Source organism: Anser anser (assembly GCF_964211835.1).
Source record: "Anser anser genome assembly, chromosome: 12".
In the NCBI taxonomy this organism is placed as follows: Eukaryota; Metazoa; Chordata; class Aves; order Anseriformes; family Anatidae; genus Anser; species Anser anser.
The window spans coordinates 9,522,467-9,546,836 of record NC_139733.1 but is presented as its reverse complement, the minus strand read 5'-3'; the positions used below and the strand labels follow the sequence as shown (position 1 = coordinate 9,546,836).

Sequence of the window (24,370 nt, the reverse complement as noted above, 5' to 3'; positions counted from 1 at the left end):
AATATTATTAATTCAGTATCTTAGCTCCTGAGTTAAGCTCCAGGCACTGTGGGTCTCTGCACATTTAAACCCTGAGGTGCAGATGACTGAGCAGCCGGCAAAGAAAATGCTTCTGCAGGTTCAGGAGCTGCTTGCTGTCCTCCTGAGCCAGCACAGAACCAGCTCCTCCGGGCGGCAGGACGGAAAGCTAAGGGCTGAAGTTGCCATCTCTCCTGTAATGTTTTAAATCAAAGCCCCTCTTGTGGGCTTGATGCCCGTGGGGAATGGGCATAATGGTTCCGCAGGACCTGAAGGGGGCTTCCAGGTTGCACAAACATCAGCTTTTGCCTGATTCCCAGAGGGAATTCAGAGTTTTTGCCAGCCCGAAGTGTCGCTGGAGACTGTAGAACATGTGCTGTTTGTTACCTGAATACGGACACTTGTGACTTCAGTGAAAAGGATGCAACTCGTCCCTGGGGCAGTATGAGAAGGTCTGTCTTTAAGCAATAGACGGTGTGCTTAGTCCCGTGACAGCCAGCATTGTCGCCGTGTTGGCGGTTGCTGAGGTCCTCACCAGCCTCTGTGTGCAAAGAGCAACTCCCATTCTCTGTCTACTAAATGGGTGCGTGGGGGTTCACTTGATTCAGACACCGTCCGGACACCTTGCTGCGTTTGGTTGAGGCTCCTTACGAGAAGTAAGGCTGAAGCCACGGTCTGTCAAATCCTCCGCGTGCGGGTCCAAGAGCCTTAAGCTCTCGTTGCTTCCCCCGCTGAAGGCCGCTCCACCCGAGCAGGGAAGGTCACTCTTCCGGGTAACTTTGCCTGAAGTTGGTTTTCATTTCTTTTAATGTCTCCAGCTTTTCTCTAATCCCCAAGCCAAGAAACTAACTGAACTTCCAGCTTCTTCATACGAGTGGAGAACATCCTGAAAATAATTGCTGCAAACAAAACTAATCTCACACTGCCTGCAGAACACCCCTGAAGAATTGCCTTCTAAGTGCTGGGAGTTAGATAAGAAATAAGCTCTCTTTAGTGATGCGTGTGCTTTCTAAATAAACTCCTTTTAAACAGACTTGCTGCTTAAATCTGTTTATTTACTGTGGCACATTGTGCAGATTATGTTTTAAGGAGCTCAGCAACCAACATCAGAGCTTTTTACATAAGTGAGATCCGAGGAAAAACGGGAGTGAGATTTCAAATATCCCATTAATCTTTTCACTTTAGGTCTGAGCCAGCTTCAAATTGCACCGAACTGCTGCCAAGCGTGAGCGAGCTTCGGTCCAAATAAAGGAGCTCTGGCAGGTCTGAGCAGCGAGGCTTTGTTTCAGGAGTGTTTCAAGGAGAGGGGAGATCGCCTTTTGGTTGCCACTCCACCAAAGCAGCGCGGCGCTTTGTGACAGCCCCATGCCAGCTGGCCCCAGCTGCGCATGCTGAAGGCCCACTTAAGCTTTTTGCATTTCTTCACTTGTGTTTTTAATCTGGGTGTACTGAGGTAGCTGTTAAAATGTGTTTGTACATGGGAGGCTTGGAGTCGGACGTGACTTAATCCTGCGCGCACGTGCGGTTCAGCCTCTGCCAGGCACTGGAGGGCCCATGATTTAACGCTGTGCTGGGACTTCGCCTCGATAGCAGCCGCGGGATTCTGCTCTTCTTGGATCCAGTTCTGCTGCCACCAATCTACAGCGAACCTGAGTTCCTTGTGTGGGTCTTCTGTAACATGAAGCCCGGGGGCTAAAAGGGAATAACGAGAAACACGTGCTGCCAGCGCGCTGCTGGCTGGGCTGGGGCTGCGAGACGTTGCAAGAAGCTGAGGGCAGTCCCTGGTGTAAGGAGGGGGATGCGGCCGGTCTGCGATCTCGTAGCCTACCCGTGAGGATTTGGGGGTTTGCCTTTCCCTTCCGGGGGTGTGGGCGGAGGAGGCTGCTCCTGGAGGCTGGCTGAGCGTGCTTTGCAGAGGGGCGAGCATCTCTGGGGGGATGATTTCCTGAGTTTCTGCTGAGGGAAGGGAGCTCCCTTCCCAATGTGTTAGCAGCTCAGGACATGTGTGTGCAATAACCCTGGAAATCCCTCCTGCTATCTGCCTGCTGTGTGTTCTGTGTGATCTCCTGTTTGGCAAGTCTTCCCAAACACCAGTTTCTTGAATTTTCCTTGAACTGAGGAGCGCGATGACCACAGCAGTGAGGAGGTTGTGGCTTCTCTCATCTCCTGCACGCATAAATCTGGATATCTGCTGCATGGTGTGAGCGTTGGCTAATCTCAGCAGGCTGATTCCAGGGCCTTTGGCATGGTGTGTGTCCAGGTCTCGTGCAGAGCCCAGGGCTGGAACGCAGAAACTTGTGGAGTTTCACCAGACCTTGTTCTTCCTCCCCTACGTCCTGCCTTCTCCCTCCAGTGAATGTTTTCACTGGGGCTGTAGGCACTGCTGGGGGGGGAGGGAGGAGTTGGATGAGGCAGTGTGATCGAAGAATTGCTTAAAGGTACTTGCATCTTCATCGGATGCATTTTTTGTTATAATTTTGAAGCCTTCTACTGATTGGAAAGCAGGTTTTGGTGTCTTCACTTTGGCTTGACTCTACCGTCCCCCTGTCGCAGCCTGGCTGTTAACTTTGCTAAGATAAAGCATAAAACCGGCTGCCTGCGTTGGTGCCTGCAGGCCTTTTTTTTCCATGGCTTTGGCTTGATGTTACAGTGGCTTCAATTTCTTCAGAGCAAAATCATGCAGCGGGATAAAGCCTGTTCAGGAAAGTTTTGTGTGCTCCTCTAACCCAGTGACTTGCACCCCTTCACAAGGACGTAGCATGGGGCTGCTGCTGTTTGTATCCCTGTGCCTGGGGTACACCGCTGCTGCATGTCTCTGGACACCTTTTCTCCCCTTCCTCCCATAAATCTTGGTGTAGAGAATTGCTCTTTGGGGTTTTGCTGCCTCCTGAGTGTGCACAGGAAGAGTGAATGTGACAGCCGATTTTGGAGACAGGGCAGTACGTTCTCCCACACACTTCTTATAGCTTTCTGGAGAGCCTAAGGCTGATTCTTTCTTTTGACATCCCTCTTTTTTTCCCCCTTTCTGCTCACCTTAGCGTTCCTCTCACAAACTCAGGTGAATTTATTCCCTGAAGTCAAGCAAGACAGCACCTCTGGATAGAAATAGAAACCTGATGTGTGCAGCTTCTCCACACCCACTGAATGTGGTGTTCACCCCTTTGCATCCCTGTGAAATGCCAGCAGTGGAAGGAGGATGGAGCCTTGGCCGTGTTGTCACCTGCCTGGACACTTAGCTAAAATCTGGTCCAAGGTTTGCTGAGGCAGAAGCTTGGCCATTGCAGCGGCAGATGCCATTCCATTGAATTTCCGAATAAAATGTCACTGTGTGTTGGCGCAGTAAAAGGCATGTTGCTTCTTGTAGGCCGGCCAGCAAGGACAATGTTTCTGGCCGGGTACTGTGCAATTAAAAAGCAACCCCATGCTTTATGTTCACGGTACCTGGCTCACCGGTCTGCCTCCTCTCAAGCCAATCTGTCGGTCTGGCAGGGCTGGCGCCGAGGTTGATTTGCTCCAAGAGGCAAACAGAGCCAAGCGGAGGCTTAAATGGACAGCCCACGGAGGGCTTTTCCCCTGAGTGTCTTCTGCTGATGCTATGTGCTAACATCTGCTGAGGCTTGTATTCCCGAGCTGCTCCTGCTGCTCCTTTTCAATGTTTCTTTGTGTGTAACGGGGGAAAGGGGAGACACTTTGTCAGCTGGGGGTTTTGCAGGGAGCTGCACTTTCCTTGGTTCCCCCCGTGGCAGGGAGGAGGCTCCCAGAACATCCCTGTTTGGAAGGGGACACTCCTGTGGGGGAATTTCACCTTGGGGGAAATGCAGAGCAAGCCTGAAAAGAAACCCAGAAGTAGAGCCTGAGGCTCCTGGAGGCAGGAGTGAAAGCCACGTCTGCTTTCAGAGCAAAAGAATGGCAACACCACCTTGTTGAGCAACAAGTGTCTAATGCGGATTGAACTGGTCCTTCCCTCCCGCTCTCTTTTTATCTTTCTGGTGCTCAAACGTATACTGACATCCTTGTTTCCCTCTCTACCCTTTGGGAAATAAAAGACCAATGAGTACCTGTTGGGAAGCTGTCCCTTAGCAGTGTCTCAGGTTGAGATCTGCTTTTTTGGAGTTTTCAGACGGCCACGTGCAATTGCACCCTCTCTGGCTTTGCTTCTGGGCTTGCAAAAGGTGAGGTTCAGCCCAATGAAAATGTGCTGCAGTCAGAGATGCACTGCAAGTCGTCTTCTGTATGTTGATTTATTTTCCTTCTCTTTCGCAGGGCAACTTGTACACTTCCTCTCTCCTCTTTCCTAAAGAAGACAAATACATCTTTTTTCTTCTTTCTGTAAGTTGTAAACTTCTGGAAATGTTTTTGTTTTGCTTGGAGGTAACTAAAAATTGCTACATTAATTTTAAGTCTGTTGTTGAATAATAAGTGCCTGGAGGTTTGCTTTTTGCCTAGTAGGTTAGTGCCTGATGAGATTTAAAAGATGACCAAGACATAAAACCCTGAGAGCAAGAATTCATAGAGAAGAGATTAAAAAAAATAATAACAACGAGAATGGAATTACCTTTCAATTTATTATTTTTTTCTCCTTAATATTATCTGGGTCCAAAAGTGTCCCAGAATTTGGATTGTCATGAATACTGGTGTTCTCTCAGCAGCACTTTCAAGGGCAAATATCCCCAGATGTGCTGAATAACAAATCTTGCTCCCTTCTTTCAGAGGAAATCTTGTGCAGTGCCATGAAACACTCACTTGCGCCACGTTCTCTGCTCCACCATCTAGTAATCCGGAGTGTGATTTGCCAAGTAAAGCATCACAAAGTCTACACCCGGGACACAAAACACTACAAAATGTGCATCCCCCATGGTGGAGTATAGATCCTTTTCTTAGGGAAAGCCAGGGGGCCTTGCAGGGACATTTGGTTGAACCTCAGATACTGAGAGTGTCCAAACTCCCCTGACCTAGCCTCTATAAAATGATCTGGTGTTACGCTTCCAAGCACTGGGCTTTGTGGGGTGCCCAAAGAGCCGTTTGCGTAACCACCTTTATGTTTCTGTAATGGTACTGATTGTAAAATGGTTCCTTTTTGTGATGCATGAGGCTGATGTTTGGAAAGAAATAAATAGAAGTTGCTGGGAAGTTTCAAGTTTAGAAAAGAGTTCCTTTATATAAAAGTGCATTTTTATGGTGTTTGTTCTTAAGTGGATCTGATCTTGTGAGATAAAGAAGAGACTTGCTTTTGAAGCAGAAAGTGAAACAAATATGCAAATAAGTAATTAATGAAGAAGCACACAATTAAAAACCCCCACAACTCCAGCAAGTGTGTTCGTGAGAGCATTATATTAACACTGGTAAAACGAAGTGCTGAGAGAGGCCCCAGATAGTAGGTGTATTTTGAAATCTAAGCCTGTGGCTCTTTTGGTTACCAGTAAATGCAGATTCCATGCACGCAGGGCTCTAACGGCAAGGCTCTGCACTGAGCAAAATGTCATCTGCAGCTTCATCTCCTCAGCCCTTGTTTGCTGGGGCTGGGGACCCAGAGGGTCTCTGGGGGCACTGACGTTAGCACAAATGCTCACAATTGTTCCCAATTAAGTGGATTTCTCTTTACTCAGGTCTCTTTGATCCTTCAGAAAAATATCAACAGCAATTTAGACGTTTGTGGCGCATGTAATACATTTAAACTGTTATGCTGCTATTATGTCGTGCCTGGAAATAACATGTAGCGTATTTGTAAACGGCAAATTGTGGTATTGGCCTTTTGTTTCAGCTCTTGTGAGCCGCGTCCTTTCCAAATCAAACTTGGGGGAATAACGTGTAATAAGAGCATGAAAAACAGAAACAACTGCCATATCTTGGGAGCAGCACCCTCTATGTTCTCTGCAATCAAAAGGATCCCTGCCGCTGTCAAAGGTACAATGAAATGGGCTTTGGGGCTTTTAAGGTTGGAGAAGGGAATTTCTGATCGCTTGTTTGCTGCCACAGGGCTGCTGCTTGTCCCCAGAGGAGGCGATGGCTGCGCACCGTTGAGAGAAGGCTGCACGAAGACATCTTCAGATGTGGGAATTCAGCTGGATAGCAGCGGCTGAGGTGACTGCACCCACCCTGTACAGTGCTGCTTGCAGGGCCTTGGCCACGCAGGCAGCGCTCCTGAACCCTTTTGCAGTTGCTCGCATGAGGCCAGGTCAAGTGGGCTGCTGCCAGCAGCTGCACAGCTCCCGGGGAGCGGTGTCGCACCAGGGGCTCTCTCTCCAGGGTGTTGCTAGTGTTTGGACGAGAAACCGCTGAAAGAAGTTGGCAGGAAGGATAGGGATGTGAAGATACAGGTGACTCCCGTCCTTCAGCTCAAATAAAAGCAGTGCTGTGGACTGCTAATAAATGCCCTGCTGCCAAGTGTAGCTTGGATGTGAATTAAAACTAGGTTCTTGATGGTTTGTAATCACATAAGATCTCTCGACAGCTTCTGAAAGTGTGTAGCTCTAACCCCAGTGTCCTGGCCACTTTCCAGCTCCTGTAATTACCGTCTGTCTTTCCTGCCCCTTCCCTCTTCCACCCCTGTAGTTTCAATTAGATAAGTCGTTCTTCACTTCTTTCCAGAATAATGCATGTGCCTGCGTTCTCCCGACAGGGAAAGTCTCCAACACCCACTATGTTTTTTTTATCTAGACATCATTTGTTTTACATTGTAGTTTTATTATCTAATTAGTGTTATCACGTGAGCGTACCTGATGCAACCTGCCTAGTGCTGGGGCCTGAAGCTTTGCAGGGAGTGCAGCATACAGTTTATTATATTCTAAACTCTGAACTCAGTGAATTATTTAGACTTGTACCAGGCTTCCCAGTAGCTATATCTGTCGGGAGGAAGTTGGTTAACTCATTTGTATGTGATAATACAAATATCAGAACCTAGAGTCCTTAATGACTCATTTCTGGCCGCTGTGGTTTCTTGCACAGTATTTTAAAAAGTGTCCTGGGATGCTGAAACAGCATTTCTGTAACTGGAGCTGATGGCAAGCAACAGCACGTGGCGTTGGCCGAGCCCTGGTCTGAAGTTAAGGCTGCAGAGGAGCCTGGGTGGTGACACGGGGCGGAAAGAAGCTGGGCTCTGCAGCGGGAGGCTGTGAAGTCTTTAAATGGCTTTGCAGGCTTTTTCCTGCTGTGCTGTGGCAGTGCCCCTCAAAAGCAACCCGAGCAGCTGGCTGGGTGCGGTTGCAGAGGCATTTCTATTGCTTTTTAAACTCTGGTGAGTTTTTTTCAGTTGAGCAAGGAAAGCAGGTCCTTTACCCGGATGGGAGCTGCGAGCAGATGGACAATGACTTTGCATGAGCCACTCTGTTGTTGGAGCAGCGATCCTCATTGACAGAGAAGTTAATAAACAGCAGCAGAGTATTCCACAATAGGCATCTCCAGTCCACTGCCTGCAACTGGTTGTAATTCAGCTCAGGACCTCACAAAATCTTGTGTTTCCCAGCCTGTCATTTGAATGTGTCAGCTGGAATTAAATCAGGTCTAGTTCAGATGTGGTAAAATTGATCTTTGCTTTCTGTACTTAGCTGGGATTAGCCCAGGACTGTAAGTTTTTGGAAACAGCCTATGCAGCTACAGAACGCTAATAGTGTGGTACGTGGATTTGCTGTATGGAATGTGCACAAGGTGTGGTATAAATAAGAGATGACCGCATACGGTGCTGGAAGAAAACAAATGGAGAAGGATAAATTGTCTTCAGAATCTTGTAAGAATATACTGTTTGCTTAAGGAGGAGAGTTTAATTAAACTCTAGGGGTGAAATACATCCCAGGGGAAAAGGCCAGCTTTCGTATGCATCAGAGTTGCACATTAACCTGGTTCTTCTGGGAGGTACTTGGAGGTACTTGGAGGGTGTTTGCTTCTCTTGTCACTGGGGAACAAATCAGCGCCCCTTGATGTGGGCAGAGGGGAGATGACCTTTTGGACTTTGGGTGCTTTTCTGCCCTTTATCCCCTCTCCTGCTCCTTTCCAGAGCCCAAACCCCACAAGATCAGTTCATTACCCGGTTGCTGCTGATGCTCTCTTTCCCCTTTCTGTTGCTCAGGAGAGCTGGGAGCCCCACTCCTGCCTGCTGGGAGCTTGTGGGTTGCTGGCAGCCCCAGGGGGACACAGCACCGTGCTTGGTGGGAGGAGATGCAGAGGCAGCACACACAAGTGGCTGAGCCCCGCAGAGGATTGGAGCAAGAGACCTACCTGTCCCCAGCTATGCAGAGCACGTGTCGGTTTGGGGATCAATCCCTGCCTTGAAAGAAGGTAGGAAGAACCATAGTTCGTACACTGTAGAGAGCAGCATCTGCTGTGTTGCAAAGTACTCTCTGTTTTGACGAGAGCCCATAGAAACACTGGAATAAAACCATTAGGAGGTTGTGTCTGCTTCCTGCCTCGCTGTCTGCACTGTCTGTTGCAGGTGTAATGAAAGCACATGTGGTCCATTGGGCATCTTTCTGCTCCTGGGGAACTGTGCAGGCTGTGATGCGCATTAATCTGATAAAAATTAGAGTGGGGCAAATCTTGAGCTATTCCAGAGCCAATTATGGAAAATGGAACGCACTTACTCAGATCTGCTTCCTGTGGTTTTTCAGAGAAGTGTCTTAGCAACACTTGCACACATCTGCATGAGCAATGCAACTACTGTACGTTTAGTGTAGGTGGAGGGAGACTACTCTGCTTCAGAAGTGGTTAAACATATAAAGTACTTAAGAAAAAGTTCTTAGCTCTGAGCAGTCTGGCTGGTAAAGCAGACAGTACTGGGGAAAGCAGTAGAACTGTGTTGGCAAAAAAATCATACTTGGAGATTGAAGCATTATCAGTGAGAACCCTCTAAGGGCGAGAGAACAAAAGCATTCTGACTAGCAACTGCTTCATTATAAAGAACCAAACCAGCCCTTGAAATCCTGCTGGTCAGTTACAGCATTAGTTACGATAAAGTTTGTGTGGTTCTAAAGTAGCTTGAAAGCAGCCTTAAAATCAGTGACAAGTTTTTTCGTGGCAGCCAGGTGTTTTTCTGACTCCTATTTTCCTGGGCTTTTGCAGGAAAATTAGCTTTTTATGCAAGTTCAAATAAACTCTGCGTGTGTGTACAGCGGCTGGACGCTGCAGATCTGGGACGAGCAGACTCGCTTGTTCCTGTACATCCTGCATGGGCAGGCTGTGCAGGAGAACTCTGGAGTCCTGGACAAGGCTGACCCAGCGTTCGTAAGACACGTCTGGGCAAGTTTATTAAACCTATGCTGGTCTGAGCTGAAAAATCTCTGCAAAACCCTGTGTTGAGCAAATCCACCTTTAGTTCTCTCTGAGTAAAACCACTCCACAAACATGAGCAAAAATCCATGTGTGTTACTTACAGCTGACTTATCTTTTCATACAAAACATTTCAGTAAAAAGCAAAAAAAAAAAAAAAAAAAAAAAAAGACTGGGCGTTCTCTGTGCATGGGGGCTTTGCAGTGCAGCATGTGTGAAAACAACTGCACTGTTTGGCATTCCAGAGAATCAATAAGGTACATTATAGAAACTCTGAGCCAGGAGTGTTTCCCATCCTTTGTGTGTACTGGTAAGTCTGGGAACAGATCAATGAGTTTATACCAGTGCTCAACAATACCACTGGGTCTTTCTGAAGTAATTGGGCAATTCGCAGAATGAAAAATGTCATCTGAGGGTGCTAATGTTCATTTCTGTAAGAGGAACATTTATCTGCTATTGCGGTGTTCTATGAAGACCAGGCAGTCACAGAGTCACAGACGTCCTTTTTTTTTTTTTTTTTTTTGAGGTAATTCACTTCCTTTTAAGGTTGCAAGTGAAAAACAGACTACTTTGTGACTGTTGAATACTCTGGTGCTTACAGTACTGGTGGAATGGGGAATGTCTTTATGCTTGTTATTTCTGTCTGTCAGTGCTTAGCAGTAAGGCATGTGTGGTTACAAGCAACTCATGATGCATCTTAAGCTCCACACCAGCCCCCTTTTCCCCTGCCCTTTCCTCTGAGCTGTGAATTACTGGACTTGCAAGGGGAGGAGGAGGAATGGGAAGGGTCTGTGCCCAAGACTTCCCCAAAGGTAATGCGTTCGGCCCAGTTCTGGGCTTTGTGAGCCAAAATGCCCTGTGTTGCACTGGAGAGGCTCTGCAATGGCACCACAGTTCAGCGGTTGGATGGGCAAGTCAGGGAAGTTCCATAAGAGAACGCTGATGTCTGTAATCCTTCCGTGCTCTTCTCTTACAGCATCCTATGCAAAATGTCTGCAACACGAGGATGTCACAGTGAAAACACAAGCATGGCCAGCGGAAACAGAGATCCACAAAGAATATTATTCATTGCACCATTGGGGAAATTAAATCAAATTAAGCCCTGTTCCATTTGTTGGGGTAGGAGATTATTCCTCATTGTGCCAGCAGTTCTTTATTTCCCTCCGTGAGGAATTCATCCAAAGTCTAAATTTTGAATGGCTCCAAAATAAAATTAATTTAAGCTGTGCCAAACACTTACTGTCATTTCTTCCTTATCACTCAGAAGTGAATCCCTTAGTTTTTCTCATAACTTAGGAACTGCAGGAATTGTAACTAAATTGAGGGGGTTTGCTGCTTTGTTATAACACCAATTTTACCTTGTATTTAAGGTATTTGTTTTGACATCTGCTCCAAAAAAGTTAGTCATGAGCTCAGGAGAGCAAAGTGTTATTTCTTTCAACCTGGTTTAGTCCAAGGGGAAGAAATAGCCTCTCGTACACTATATGCAGTGTAGAAGCAAAGAGCACAGTGGCTCCTGGCTGGTTTTGCTGAGGTTGCAGCAGGGTCTCGCTTACAGAGCGGAGCTGACTTTTATTGTTCAGCATTTTCCAGAGTGCTTAATCCATGGGTACATCTGAAAACAGAGCTAAGGAAGGAGAGCGTCTGCGAGATGTAAGCTAGGCTTGATGAAGAAGATCCTTTATTTTGGCCACAGACAAAGCAGTGCTGGCAGAAATGGTGCAAACCTGTCTGAAGTGCATCAGCCCCTGCTGGCACAAGGGAAGGGCAGATGTGCCAGGCGGTGCCTGACCTCGTTTCACAGGGGTGGCACCGTGCTGCCAAACTCAGGTTAGCACTAACGGTGATGCACAGGAGGGAGGCAGCGATGCATCTTCTCCAGAGATGTCCTGGGCCTTTGCATTTCAGCTCAAGGGTTGCTGATGCTTGTGTTAATTTCCAGGGACAAGAGGGAGTCACGGAAGCCGATCTCCCCACGTGTTGCGGTGCCTGGTGTGCCGGGAAGTGTTCTGCTCAGCTGGCCGCTGACCTGCCCAGCGTGTGCCGCGCCGTGAGGGCTGCTCTGCGCAGGTGGAAAGGTTCGCTCCTCTGGCGTTTGCAGGGAAGGAAGGAAGGAAGAATGTCAGTGGAGGTGAGTTTTCAACAACAGCTGAACTTGCCTGGCAGCAGAACACACCAACCTGCACATGACACCTCATCCTGTGGTGCCAGCGCACCCTTACCAGCCCCTTAGCAGTACCAGCAGCACGTGAGGGAGCGTGCCTGGGAGCTCAGGCTGCGCTCATCTCCTGGGTGCCTCCACTCACACTGCTCACTATATTCAAGAGAATGTACCTGGAGTGCCTACGGACTGTTTTTGTCTAGTGGAGACCCATCTGCACAGCCAGGTGTAGGGCGCAGGGATGTTCAGGTAACAGCTGGGAAATTATCTCCCCTTCAGTGCAGAGCAGAAAGGCTGGAAGGGAAGGGAGCCCTGCGGGGCAGCGGTCCTGCTCCAGCCTCCAGTACCTGCTCAGGCCAAAGGAATAGGCGGTTTAATTTTCTGTCTAGTTGGTCAGCTTCAGGCACAGGGGACAGAGGGTAGACAGTGGAGAGAAGGCATCACTCAGCAGTTATTTTATTTAGCTAAAATTAGTCTTCTGCTTCCTCCTGCCTTCAGTTCCCCCTCTCCCTGACTATAAGTTGGGGCTCTCTTTTCTTACCTTCCTCACAACCTGGGACATAAATTGCTTGAGGAAGAAGGAATTAGAGTGGGACAGATGGCACCACCTGCTGCCAGCGCTTTGCTCCTTGCAAGGCTTCCTAGCCACTGAGTCTGTTTCTGGCAAGAGACTGGGAGACATCATTTACACAGCCAGGTTTGTCTGCTTTCCTGAAGTCCACAGAAAGCAGCTGCTCTGTTCTGGTTCTCCTTCCTACTCTCTCCTCTAAACAGTCCCTTGTCTTATCCACCACTCATGGACAGGATAACATCCGTTATTTCTTTAAGATTTTGTGGTCTTCAGTTTTTTTCTGTCATTTCTGCTTCTGCTTTCCAGCTCATGCTGCCTTTTTGGCTACCCCTTCCTCTATGTGTGAGAGAAAGTCTTGGGATGGGACTGTATTGGCTAGGTAGGGGGAGGATGCCAGCCTGGGGGGGAGAAGAGAGAATATACAAGGAAGGAGGAAAATTAAAGGGTTGGAAATCACTCTGGCCCCTTGGTCCTGTGAGTGTGACCTACATCTAGCAGTCCTGCAAAGGAGGCCAGGCCCTTGATGAGAAGATCACAGGGCTTCCTGCTGCAACTTACATATTCTGTAAAAATGAACAAAATCCTATGCCCACAAACCGAATATGAGCAGTAGAGCATACTTGAATTTTCTGAACCAGTCCACGCACTTAAAGATTTAGTCAACCTGATTATGATCAAGACACAATAAAAAAGCCAATTGCTCTTCAGAGAAATTAATTCAAGTGGAACTAAATGCACATGGGAAAGTCTTGCATGGGAAGCTCAGCAGATCCTCAGCAGGTGGAGACTTGCTTAGCTGAGTTGTACTCAGCAGAGTGACTCCAGCTGAAATCAAAGTGGGGATCTAGCTGTTGTGGCCCATTGAGCTCAAAGTACTCGACAGCTTGTGTGTGTATCAAGAGTCCCATCAAAGATGCCTGGCAGACTGAAAGTCCAGAAGCACCTGGGGTTGATCAGGAAACGAATGGCAATATCGCCCAAACGTACGTGGGAGCAATAAGCTGTCAGCAACAAATGATATTTTTAATAATTACAAGCGGTGGCAGACTTTCTTTTTTTTAACTTAAAAATGGCATCTGAAGCTTCTAAAATATAGAGGGGCATCTGTTGTTGGTGGAAATGTGTTTAAAAATATGGTGTTTTCTTTGCAGTGAGCAGAGTAATGGGTCTTGATGTAGCAGTGCTGAGTCTTTATGTTCCTTGCTTATGGAGCATTGAAGAGAAGAGTAATTTATCAAGATTATTATGTTAAGAGAACAGCAGCAGCACTTTGAAGGGAGGGCTTACTCACATAAATAGCCATGTAAAGAAATATTAATTCTAATGGATTTCCTGTGTGTGCCATATGGATGCAAGAATATTCATGAAGTGACTCACCTGATCGTCTTTATCCTGAGTGCCTGCGGAGGAAGAACAAGTTATAGGAGAAATGTAACTTTGTTTAAAGAAAAAAAAAAAGAAACAAAAACATCTGAGGCTAAGGTAGGTAGCTTAAATGCTTTTTATCTTAAAAGCATAGTTGCATCTTATTCCTGGTGGGCTCTGTTTTCTATATTTTCCCTAGAACTTTTCCTAATTAACATAATAACTGCCACTTCCCCCACTCTGTAAATTGCAGAAATCACCTACCTGGTGATTTCTGTCTATAATATAGTGATGTTCCTGGCAATTCCAGCTTCTTGTTGCTAAAACTACTTTAAAAACCTTATGTATAAATATATATATAAACTTATATATATAACCTGCAGCCTTTGTAAGCTAACTCCTCATTTTCTTCTGTGCTAGTGTCTTCCTGTCTGTGGGGACCTGAAAGAGCAGGCTGATGTCTGCAGTTGTATCACATTGTCACTAATCTGTCCCCCAGCTACAGGTCCTTTGCTTGGAGTCTGGAATCACAAAATCATGTAACAAAGAAAGCTCTTTTTGCTTTCAGTGAGTTCGTTTTCACTGTGCTTTGGGTTATAGCTGCAGGCTGATTTACTTCTCCTCATCGCTCATAGACCTGGGACCCTTTTTCTTGGAAACTAACAGCCAATTTGGAAAAAATCCTGAGTGCAGATAAGCTTCTGTACAGTACCAGTTGTCTGTTCAGGCTGTGTTATATCTTGTTAAACTCCTCTGTATGCTCTTGTTCTGACACAGCATTTGCTTAGTCTTTGACCTATTGATTTAATCTAAAAATACCTATAGGTTCCTACCTGTGTAAACCTATGAAGAAATTGACGCAAAAAGACTTGCTTCTGAAGGCAGGAGAAGAAATGCTGTTTAGGTTGAATCCAAAACACAAAGTCCAACTTGAGTGAAACTGCAAATTGAAAAGCTAGGCAGTCCATCTGGAGGAGGCTGCCTGATGCATTCATTTCCCATTTCAACAGCTTTTTCCACCTGCTAATGATGCATTTGACTGTTAGAGGCTGCCCTGCTGATTGCACTGCTCCCAGGAGAGGGCAGTTCAGCTCTTTTTGATTGCAAGCTGCACTGAGCTGCTGGCATAGTAATTGTCAGCAAGTTTTGGGGTAATTATGACCAAGCCAGTAAGGGAGGCACGGGTCTGCATCCAGATGGCTGTTCAGAAGTGAGGGGTAGACAGAACGGGGCTGTTAATTTGGAGGGAAGGGCATACATGCCCAACTGGAGCACAGCATTCATGGTTTTTGGCAGGTTGTTAATCTTGTGATCTTCCATGCTGTAGCTGAACTGCATGACTTCCGTCTTCACCCTCTTAAAGAAAAAACTTGATCACAGGCTCTGTATTTCGTAGTCCTTTGCGCTGTCCTGCCTGGCAGGACCAAGGAAGCCATTGACCACCCTAAAGCGGTTTCTCGAGGAAGAACATCTGGGTGAGCAACGGGCTCACGCTCTCTGGGAGAAGGTGGAGGCTGCTGGTGGAGGCAGCTGTTGCGGTGGCTGTGGTCATTGTTGCTGCAGCAGAGATCACAGGAAAGAGATGCTACCTGTGATTTTTTTCCCTGTTCAAAATACAAAAAAGTGAAATCTGCAGCCTTGGTAACCTCAGGGCCCAATCTTTCAATAGACCATCCGGCTTCTTTTTTTCGTTGAGCTGTAAGTGCAATTAGAAAATGCTGAGTGTTAAAACAGGCCAGAACAGACAAATGTGTGCCAAGATCCTGCTGTAGAGCTTGAAAACTGTTTGTGCTCATTTTCCACTTGGTATTTCATTGAATGCACGTGGGCGTCTTCTTTAGACTAAACCTGATTTAACATGTGGTTCTCAGGAAAAGTTATTTTGTCATAGAGAAAACAGGCTGCCTCACTCCGTGACCTGTCACCAGAGTGATGATTGGATTTTATGAAATGTAGCATGTGCTTCAACTCATGTTTGACGACAAAAATTTCTCTGACCGCTGTGGTAAGGGCAGCACGATCTGCTGCATGTGGCCCGTGGTCATCTTCTGCTGTGGCCTTCAGCTAGAGTTGGTGAATGGTGTGCCACTTTAGAAGAAAACATAAATTAGCATGAAACAAAGCATTAAGGTGGAAAAGTTGTATTAAACTCTAGATATTATTACTGTTATTAAAGCATTTCTCTCTTTCTCCTTGTTCTCTGCGCTCTCAGGAAGTCTGACTTATTACTGCATAAACCTTTTTTATTGCTGGAAGAAAAATTAAGATTTGTCTGAAATTCAACAAATACTACTTTTCATTAACATGAAAGACAAAGCAGAAATGAATTTGGATCAAATCCACAACAGTCTGGAAAAAAAGTCTTTAGCACAGTATCTTTAACATCAGAGGAGCAAAGGAAATGAAGAGCTGGATGTATACAGGGCTGTGAGGGAGTGCAGGTACCCTACTTCCTCAAACGCCATGCATCAGGGGTGACGGTCTTTGCCAAAGATGTGACAAAATTCCTACCTAAAAGGACCTCAGCAGACGATGTTCGAGCCACCATGGTGGAGGCTGCAGGGTTGTTCAGTCTTTTATTAGTACAGTTCCAGTTTGCCTAAAGAACTTAAATATTTATGAGAGCAGAACTGATACAATGGTGTCCCAGCTTTAAGCAGATGCTCTAATCAGACCAGGGGGACTTTCTGTTCATTGCCAGCTCAGCAGCTATTAGTCTCTCTGACATACTAGATGAACTCCAGCCAGAGAGGCTGAGCCTTTTGTGCCACCTTGGAAGATAGACCCGGATGCTTTGTTTCTTACTTCTCTGGCTGTTTTCCTCCTTCCCTGGAATGGCCTTTCTTGACATTAGGAGGAGTCATCTCCCTTTGGCTGGGCTAGGGAGATATTTTGGGGGAGAGTTGAGCCATTGCATTCCCAAGCTTTTTCTTCTGCCTCTCCTACTCCTAGGTAATCCGATAACACCATGTCAGCAGGACTGAACATTTAGCTTTTCTGTGTATAGCCTTCAAATGTTGGCAGTAGGTGATAATGAACTGATTTCCTAACTATTATCGGTAATAATATTTGCATCTCTCAAACCTGATTTTTTTTTCCAAAGGTTCATTTAATGGCAGATAATAGAACAAGTTGTGGATAACCTTAGATAGCTGAGGTCTTTTAGAAACTGATAGGAAGTAAGCTGGCTTTCATTATGTTGGCGAGTGAGAGTAGAGGACCACACACGTTCATCTGATGTGCCTGATATAAGGAGCAATAATCTGGGTGACACATGGAGAATTAGCAAAGTTCAAGGCATCTGAGCACAACAGGGATTCCTGCTTTCCATTTGACATTTGAAAAAGCAGTGATACAGTGTTTAAGGTAATGAGCTCAGATATTGTTTCAGCAAGCTCTTATCTAGGGTAATGCAGTAAAGTCTATTTCAGTCAGTTTTGAAACTTGCTTGTGCACAGGCTGTATGAGCCAGTGGGACATGTGGGTTGCAGGAGGCTGTCGTAGGAGCTTCTGCTTGTTCAGACCAGCCCTGGATTACAAGGGGAAAGTGAAGAATCTATCCAAACGTTTCCATCTAACATATTTCACCCAGCCACCTGAGGACCTGAGTTTTTCTCAAATCCCAAAGATTGTGGTTTGCAGCCCCAAAGTAAGCCCCATTACAGTAACGCTCATGGAGATTATGATGGAGCACGTGTGCTGTCTCTCATTGCAACGATTGTGTTAGAGCTGACAGTATAACCTGGCAGTCTGGTGCAGTGTTGGTATGTAGGTATCAAGTGACACATGAAGTTGGCAGTAAACTTTATTAAGAGATTTAAATTGTTCTAGCCTCATCCAGGTAAAACCTCAGAAATTTATGGTGATAATTTTGCTCTTAATAAAGAACACTAAAACATTCTTTGCTTTCAAATGCTGAAACATCTTCAGCAACTAAAACTTCAGACTCTTCCCCAAGGCCACGTAACTCTTTGTTACTTTACACTTGACTTAAATTACTCCAGTTAATATATCTTTGTCCTCTAACCTTTGCCAGAAAAGTCAAAATCATTTGTTAGCAAATGATAAACTCGTTTCCTACCCAAGGACTCTCAGGAGTACAATGATTTCTTCTACTTACGAATATATTTCTGACCAGCATAGGCAAACCTTGTAAAAGATTTTACTTTCTACCACCTGTTGTGGCCCGTGTACTAATCTGCTTCTACAGGGACTGCTCATGAGCTGAAGAGATTAACTTCTGCTACTATTTAAAAATAAATAGATAAATAAATTCAATTGTTAGATGCATTTCCATCTCCTGCTTAGATGTTCTGTGGGCCCTGTCAAATTACAGCATGTGAAAGGCCAAGATAAGCAGTTTCCAGTCCTGCAGCAGTGACAGGTTTTCCGTGCATAAAACCCACAGCTTTCATGTCTTTTATCCTGCAGTTCTGGGTTAGAAACCTCCTTTCTGTTGGGGAGAGGACTCCCTGCCTACCACATCAGCTGGGCTTTCACTCCCTGCTGTGGGAAGCCTGATCAGCACCAAAACCAACATCATTTTGAGATCATTTGTGAGTGTACAAAACACGTGTTTTGTGAGTTGGACTTGCAATCACAAAATTATCTGGCTTTGTTTATGAAAAAATAGGAAGGAGCAATCAGAGAGCAGAGCAGCACTGCCGGAGCGCTTTGAGGCAGCACCGGTGTGAGCAACAGGTAGAGGACGTGAGAGGAGGGAGGGGATGTTTCCCTGGCGCAGCGCTCTGAGCGCTGCAGAACACGCTGGGAGCTGTGCTCCTTCCAACCCCTTCTCATCTGACAACAGAGCCCCTCTGTGAGTTCACAAGTCGCGGTTAAGATCGTGTGTGCATGGCTTATCTTTGGGTGTTAGGATTGCTGTTTCCCAGCGCAGGTTTTCAGCGTAAGGAGGAGGTTCAGACCTTGCTGACAACCTGAACCTTGAAATGCTGCGATGGGTGGTTTCTCTTGGAAATCCCTCTGGATTTGTGAAAATCTTGCTGTGCCCTCAGGGGTGGGAAGTGTATGATTCTGGCCGTGAACTCATTGCTAAATGCACAACTGAAAGTTGCTTTTCCCTATGCAGGACACATTTATTTCATTTTGTTTGTTTTTCAGCTTTTGTTGCAGCAACTTTCTGAAGTCAGGCACAATCTCTACACAAAGCAAGCAAGAGAACATATTTAATTTGTTTTCCTTTTGATGTTATGCCCCTTTGGCATGGCTTTCTTCTACAACTGCAGTGATAACTAAGTAATTAATCTCCAGTGCAAATCAATAAGTGAGTCGTTTCATATCCGTTTCCTTTCATTTTGTTTTTCTTTGCTGGGCTACTTTTCTCCTGGCAGTCTAATCCCTCCGTCGGGTTGGAGGCTCAGCCCTGCCGAGCACTGCCTTTGGCTAGTTTAGTCACTCACTCTTCGAGCAGCTTTTTCCTGCAACCTCTGTCCTATTTGAGAAGGGTTGGAGCAGTTGGCTGCTGTTCACATGTGCTTAGGTTTAGCTGTGTGTATAAAGAGTTACGTGATTAACCATTGCCTTTTATTTCCTAAATTGCGCGTTCCTCACTGGCTTGGCGAATGGTGATTGTCCTCTGATAGCCGTGTTGTGTAATCAGCATTGTTTCCCCTGGGATCTCTGCTCCTTTGCTGCATGTGTTGGATGAATCAGGGAACAAATCCTGGCTGGGCGGTGAGTGGATGTTGTCTCTGCCAGATCGCTGCCTCCACTTTCAGAGCCCGGGGCTCTTGCAGCAAACATTTAGGAAGAGGTTCTGGATTCATGGCTAGTGATCACCCCATTGCGGTAGAATCTTGCTTTGTTACCTAGTTTTAATGGCATTTCACTGTTGTTTTTTTATTTTTTTTTCCTTCTCTCTCCTTTTACTAAATATGTTGTTTTCATCGAAAACGTGGAAACTTTCTATTTGGATATACTGCCAAAGTCTGAAGCAGAGCACCTCTGAGATGTCAGTGAGGAGTGTCTCTGCCTTCATGCCTGCAATGGCACAACAGAAGGGAAGTATTAGCTGCTCTATTACCTAAAATACACAGGTTGCTCATAAAGGAGAATAATGACATGAAGTACAGAACTACGTTTCCTATAAAGCACTAGGTTGACATAGTGAGCTGGGAAAGTTTAGAAACAGTATTTCAAGTGGATTTTCCAAGATGTTCTGCTTTTGCTTAATGTTTTCTTGGAAGTTTAAAATATTCTTGTCGGTTTTGTCTTAATGGAATCCAGTTGTGGCACCAGCACTAAACAGGATCTCCTTTGCATTTTCTCCTGTAATTTTCTCCTGTGCATCATTCAAACAATCCTTTGAGCTGCTCAGCAGAGCTGTTGCTTCTCCCTTTTTGTGGAGAGCACTACTACTGATGAGCAGTTCGTTCTGATTCCCCCAGAAGGATGGGGAATCCTTCTTCCAATTTAAATTAACAGCTGTTTTAATGAAGTAACTGAGCTGTAATTAAAGCTGCCACTTATTAGTCCCATGTCATTTCAGTTGCCCCTGACATGAAGCAGAGGTATACATTTTATCACTGTGACCTTCCAGCTGGTGAAACTGTCCAGTTCAGAGAACATCTCTACATGACAATCACATCAGCACTGAGCATTAATTGTTTATTATCTCTATAAAAAGACTTCATTAAAGTTTCCAGAGACAAAAATTTTCAAACCTAAAATACACCTTACAATGCTTCAAGGCTTCCAGTGGACTCAGTGCAGCCGTGCTGTTCTTCTGTCTGTGGTTTGGCGTGTGCTGTACTACATATAGAGGAGTAAAACCTCTGTGGTAAAACATGGGCGTTCTTTAGCAGTTTGTTTGCAATGAGAGAAAAAATAAAACAAGGAAAACAAGTGATACTCCAGCAGAGCAGAGGGTATAGAGTGGGTGTGTTACTGCATGCGATTCAAACGTTCAGTATATGTGGTTTTCTCTAGGAAAGACTGCTGATGGATGCACTCTTAGTTTGCTATTTTTAACTCATGGATGTATGTCAAATTGATGAGAAAACAATAAGAAAGCTGTGCTGAACTAAAGAGCATAACCAAGAGGGAATAAACAACTTCAACCGTTTGAAGTTACCTGATGCTGTGACTAGCAAAAATCTGAAGGTATTAATCACTTACTCACTTAATCACATTAACCACTTAAATCTTACTCCTCAGTAAAAGCTGCTTCAGCGGACCCAGCCTGTGGGTAATTTGTGGGGACCTTTTTGGGGGATGGGTTATTAGAAACCCCCCTAGCTTACTTTATGGACACCTGGGCAAAAACTCTGCTTTAATCACTTCTGGAGCAATCTCTGTGGGAAAAGGAAGGTGACACTGAATGAGATAAACAGGTATATCTGAAAGGGAGTTCTACGTGCACAGAAAATCTGCCTGGCAGTGCCTGCCAGCAGGAGCTAAGGGTGTGCCTAGCATTGCTCCGTGTCCTGCCGTACTACTCCTACAGCCCCATGTGGCGTGGGAGTGCCACCATTTGTCTGTCGCAGTTTGGAACTTGCAAAGAAAGGCTTTATTTAGCTTCAGCATAGCAATTTCCTCTTAGCTTGGGATTGATTTGCAGCCAGGCTCTTGGAATAGCAGCACGGCCGGTTGGCATCGACACTGTAGGTGATGGATGTGGCACGTGAAGTTCAGCGCTGCTCTTCCAGGCCCTCTCCCCTTTTGGTGCTAACAGGAGGCTGAATGCCAAAACGTGGAGCAGGACGGCTGCACTTGTGAGCAGGGCCACTGAAATCAGCATTCCTCCGCAGCAGGAACCTGCTGTAGCCTGTGCCCAGTGCCACTGGGCTTTGAGCATTGGCAATGAACACTTTATTCCATGTTACACTTTCAAGCTCTCTGATGCAATTGTGAGTTCTAGTCACAGATTTAAAACACCCTCAGGGCTTCTAGAAAAAACCCAGGTGTGAAATTTGAGCTAAAATGTTGACAATGGACGCTGCTGTTCTCCATGAGAATACTTAGCATCCCATGTGGAGGTTTTGCGTCGTCACTGTTCCCTGTTTGGGACCAATTATTGCTGGGCAGGGGAGAAAGATTGTGCAAGATTTCAATGTAATAGCCATTTTTAGGATGCTTTTGTAGTGATCTTTTGTAGCTAGTAGTCTGCTAAACTGTTTACCTCCTGGAGACTATTTAGATGAAAGGCCAAAGGCAATTTTAGGTCTAGCAAAAGCAAATTCTTCTAAAGAAGATCCTTCTCCTCTTCTTATTGTCACCCCATTTGTCACCTATTTCTCACTCATTTTTATGGACGTAATCCTCATAATTATCGGAGCAGGTGAGATCAAATTCAACCTTAGCATTTCTTCTGTGATATGAAAACTTCTTTCCTCTTCGGGCAGTTTTCCTTCTCCAACCTCAGCTTGAAGAGCACTCATAAGGATAATGCTATCTCATAAAACTAAAATCCATGCAAATAGTGGTTTTTTTTGGTTAGTAATTCACTATTTTGATTGACATTCTGTCTGGGTTTTGGTGGAGGGAGGGGTCTGCTCCAAGGAAATCAGTCTATACTTTTTTAATTGCTTAGCAGTAAGAAATAACCTTGAAATATTAAAAACCACTAAAAAACCTTGAAATATTAAAAATATAATTTAATATAGTCTGTAGCATGACTTGAGGCATCAGAACTTTTGAAAAAGTTTATTGTTTGGTTTTGTGGTCAGAAACTCAGAAGTACTCAGCATGGATACATGGAGCTTTTTCAAAATCTGTTCACAATTATGAGTACAAGCTCTTTTGCAATTTGAGCTGAGGTCCTTTGTTTTAGGTTTAAAACGTAATTGTACTCGGGCTGAGAGGACCAGGATAGAAATCTCTTTTGCTGTTGAGCACATCCCGTGCTGGACTTCGTTGCCAGCAGCAGTGACAGGAACTCTTGTTCACCCTGTGTTTCTGTACAGGATGCACATCCTTGTGAATAAAATTCAAGATTAGAAAAATGCCAAGTGCCATGTAATTTGGGCTATTTTGGATCAAAGTACAGATCAGGTCCAGACTGCGAGGCCACTCAGGACTCTGCTTGTCCTGCCCGCTGCCTGGAAAGGAGTGCATTGCCTGGCTGCAGTGCTCATCTCACTTGTTTTTGTGTAAGTAAAAGACAGTAATAGCAGGTTACTGCTATAAGATTTGACTTTTTGTTGTTCCCCTGGCTGGTGCCATTTCCTCTCTCTTGACAGCCGGTAGCTACAGGCATCAAGAGTACTGCGAGCATCCCCCGTCATCTGGAAACTGCAACCCGGGGGTTATGCAATGCTTGCACACTTGCTCGTGTATGCAAAATTCATCCAATCCAGTGTAGCTCTGTTTTTCTTGCCAAATCCAAAAGACATGCACCAGGGAAATGGGCCTGGTTTGTTTTTCTTCATACCAAGTACTTTCAAAGTGCTAAGTGATTCCAGAACCTTTAAAAAACAGAACAAAACAAACAAACAAAAAAAAACCCACAGAAGTCTCAGATACTTGTCCAAAGTTTCCAAGAAGCAGCATAAAATTGTGCCAGCAGAGACATGTAGAGATGTTGGAGAGCACTGGTTGAGGGGCAAGTCGTTGTTTAATGAAGATGTTCTGTAACTTGACTCCAGGAAGGTGCTCCAGATCTCACGGTACCCTTGGCCATTTTTTTAAGAATACACACCATTAGTTCATCTTAACACTGTCCAGCTTAACCATGTTGTCTTACCATGTTTCATTATTTTGAAAAGGATGGGTAGGAGTTATCACTTGGATATGGTAAATACATGTTAAGGAGTAGAGAACAATCAGAATTTACTTATATTGCATATTATGAGATGCTAAGTTCATTTTGCATATTCTCTTGAGAAAGATTTCTGAACATTATAGAAAGTTTAGAAAATGGAGTATAAAGGAACTAACAACCCTAAACTGACTTGGTGTGTATCCCCAGAAAATGAGGCTCTTTGTGTCAAGATGGGTACCAGAATGGAAGCACCTGCTCCTTCTTTAAAATCTTTTTTTAAAGAGAGAATGTGATCTTGGTGCTTTCCCAGTGCTGTGTGACTGAACTCAGAAGCCAGGCGGAATCTGGTCTTCAGATGCACATACCCTTTATCTTGTATAAAGAGTCAGGATAGCTTTAAGCACCCAGAGAATGACTGGGCTGGGATAACCGGAGTGTATCAAGAAAGACCATCTCAAAAGCTTTTGGACATAAAGCTCAAGGAAACGATATCAGATGCTAACAGAAAATCCATCATCCAAAAGTCTGGGTGTATGCTTTAGCATATCAGACCGACTTTACAGTAGAAAGAACACAGCCAACGCTGGCAATCAAAATGTTGGTACATTATACGTGCCCTGTTTTCTGCAAGGAACTAAACCATCAAATCAAACAAATACACTATGTTTAGTTTATGAATGCTGATTTTGCTTTAAGATGCAGTTACATGCAGGTGACTTGCAGTGCCTCCTGGTTCACCTCCTTGAAACCCAGCAAAAATATATGCCTAAAGCTTGAAGGCTTGTTTAGCTCAGCAAGGAAAGTGTATCCTTCCAGCTAGGTTTGCTGGTGAATTTTAAGGATGCTGCGGGTGCAGGTGGGCACCTTACAGGGACATTGACAGCAAGAGGTCACTGAAGACTTTGGTTTTAAATATATATATAAAAGACACACAATACAAATACACATAATATGCATATAGATATATCTAATGTATTTGTTTGCAATATACATATAAAAGACAGCATGATGCCAAGATCCAAGGGGGAGTGATTACCTTAAATTATGAAGAAATATCATAGATGATGTTTCAGCTAAAGAAAAAAAGTTTTCCTGAGGAATTTCAGCAAGCCAAACCCATAGCAAGTGTACATTTAATGCTAGGGAAGGTGCATATTGAAGAGACTGAGTGACTGAATGTCAGCATGAAATGGAAAACAGTGGCTGACGGTGAGTGAGGGAGATTGGGCTGTCACATCAAGGGGGAAATCAATGCATGGAAGCAAAAATGAAGTAA

At 45.1% G+C, this 24,370-nt stretch overlaps 1 protein-coding gene across 1 annotated transcript in view; it reads left to right on the top strand.

Moving 5' to 3' along the window:
* Window positions 1-24,370, top strand: part of LOC310880496 (uncharacterized protein) — a 215,969-nt gene that overhangs the window by 133,392 nt on the left and 58,207 nt on the right. Inside the window, exons 28-33 of the mRNA XM_083796368.1 lie at window positions 4,282-4,347; window positions 5,780-5,922; window positions 5,995-6,099; window positions 8,081-8,289; window positions 11,219-11,397; window positions 13,160-13,490. The gene's annotated coding sequence lies outside the window, so the exon portion shown is untranslated. The remainder of the gene's footprint in view (window positions 1-4,281; window positions 4,348-5,779; window positions 5,923-5,994; window positions 6,100-8,080; window positions 8,290-11,218; window positions 11,398-13,159; window positions 13,491-24,370) is intronic.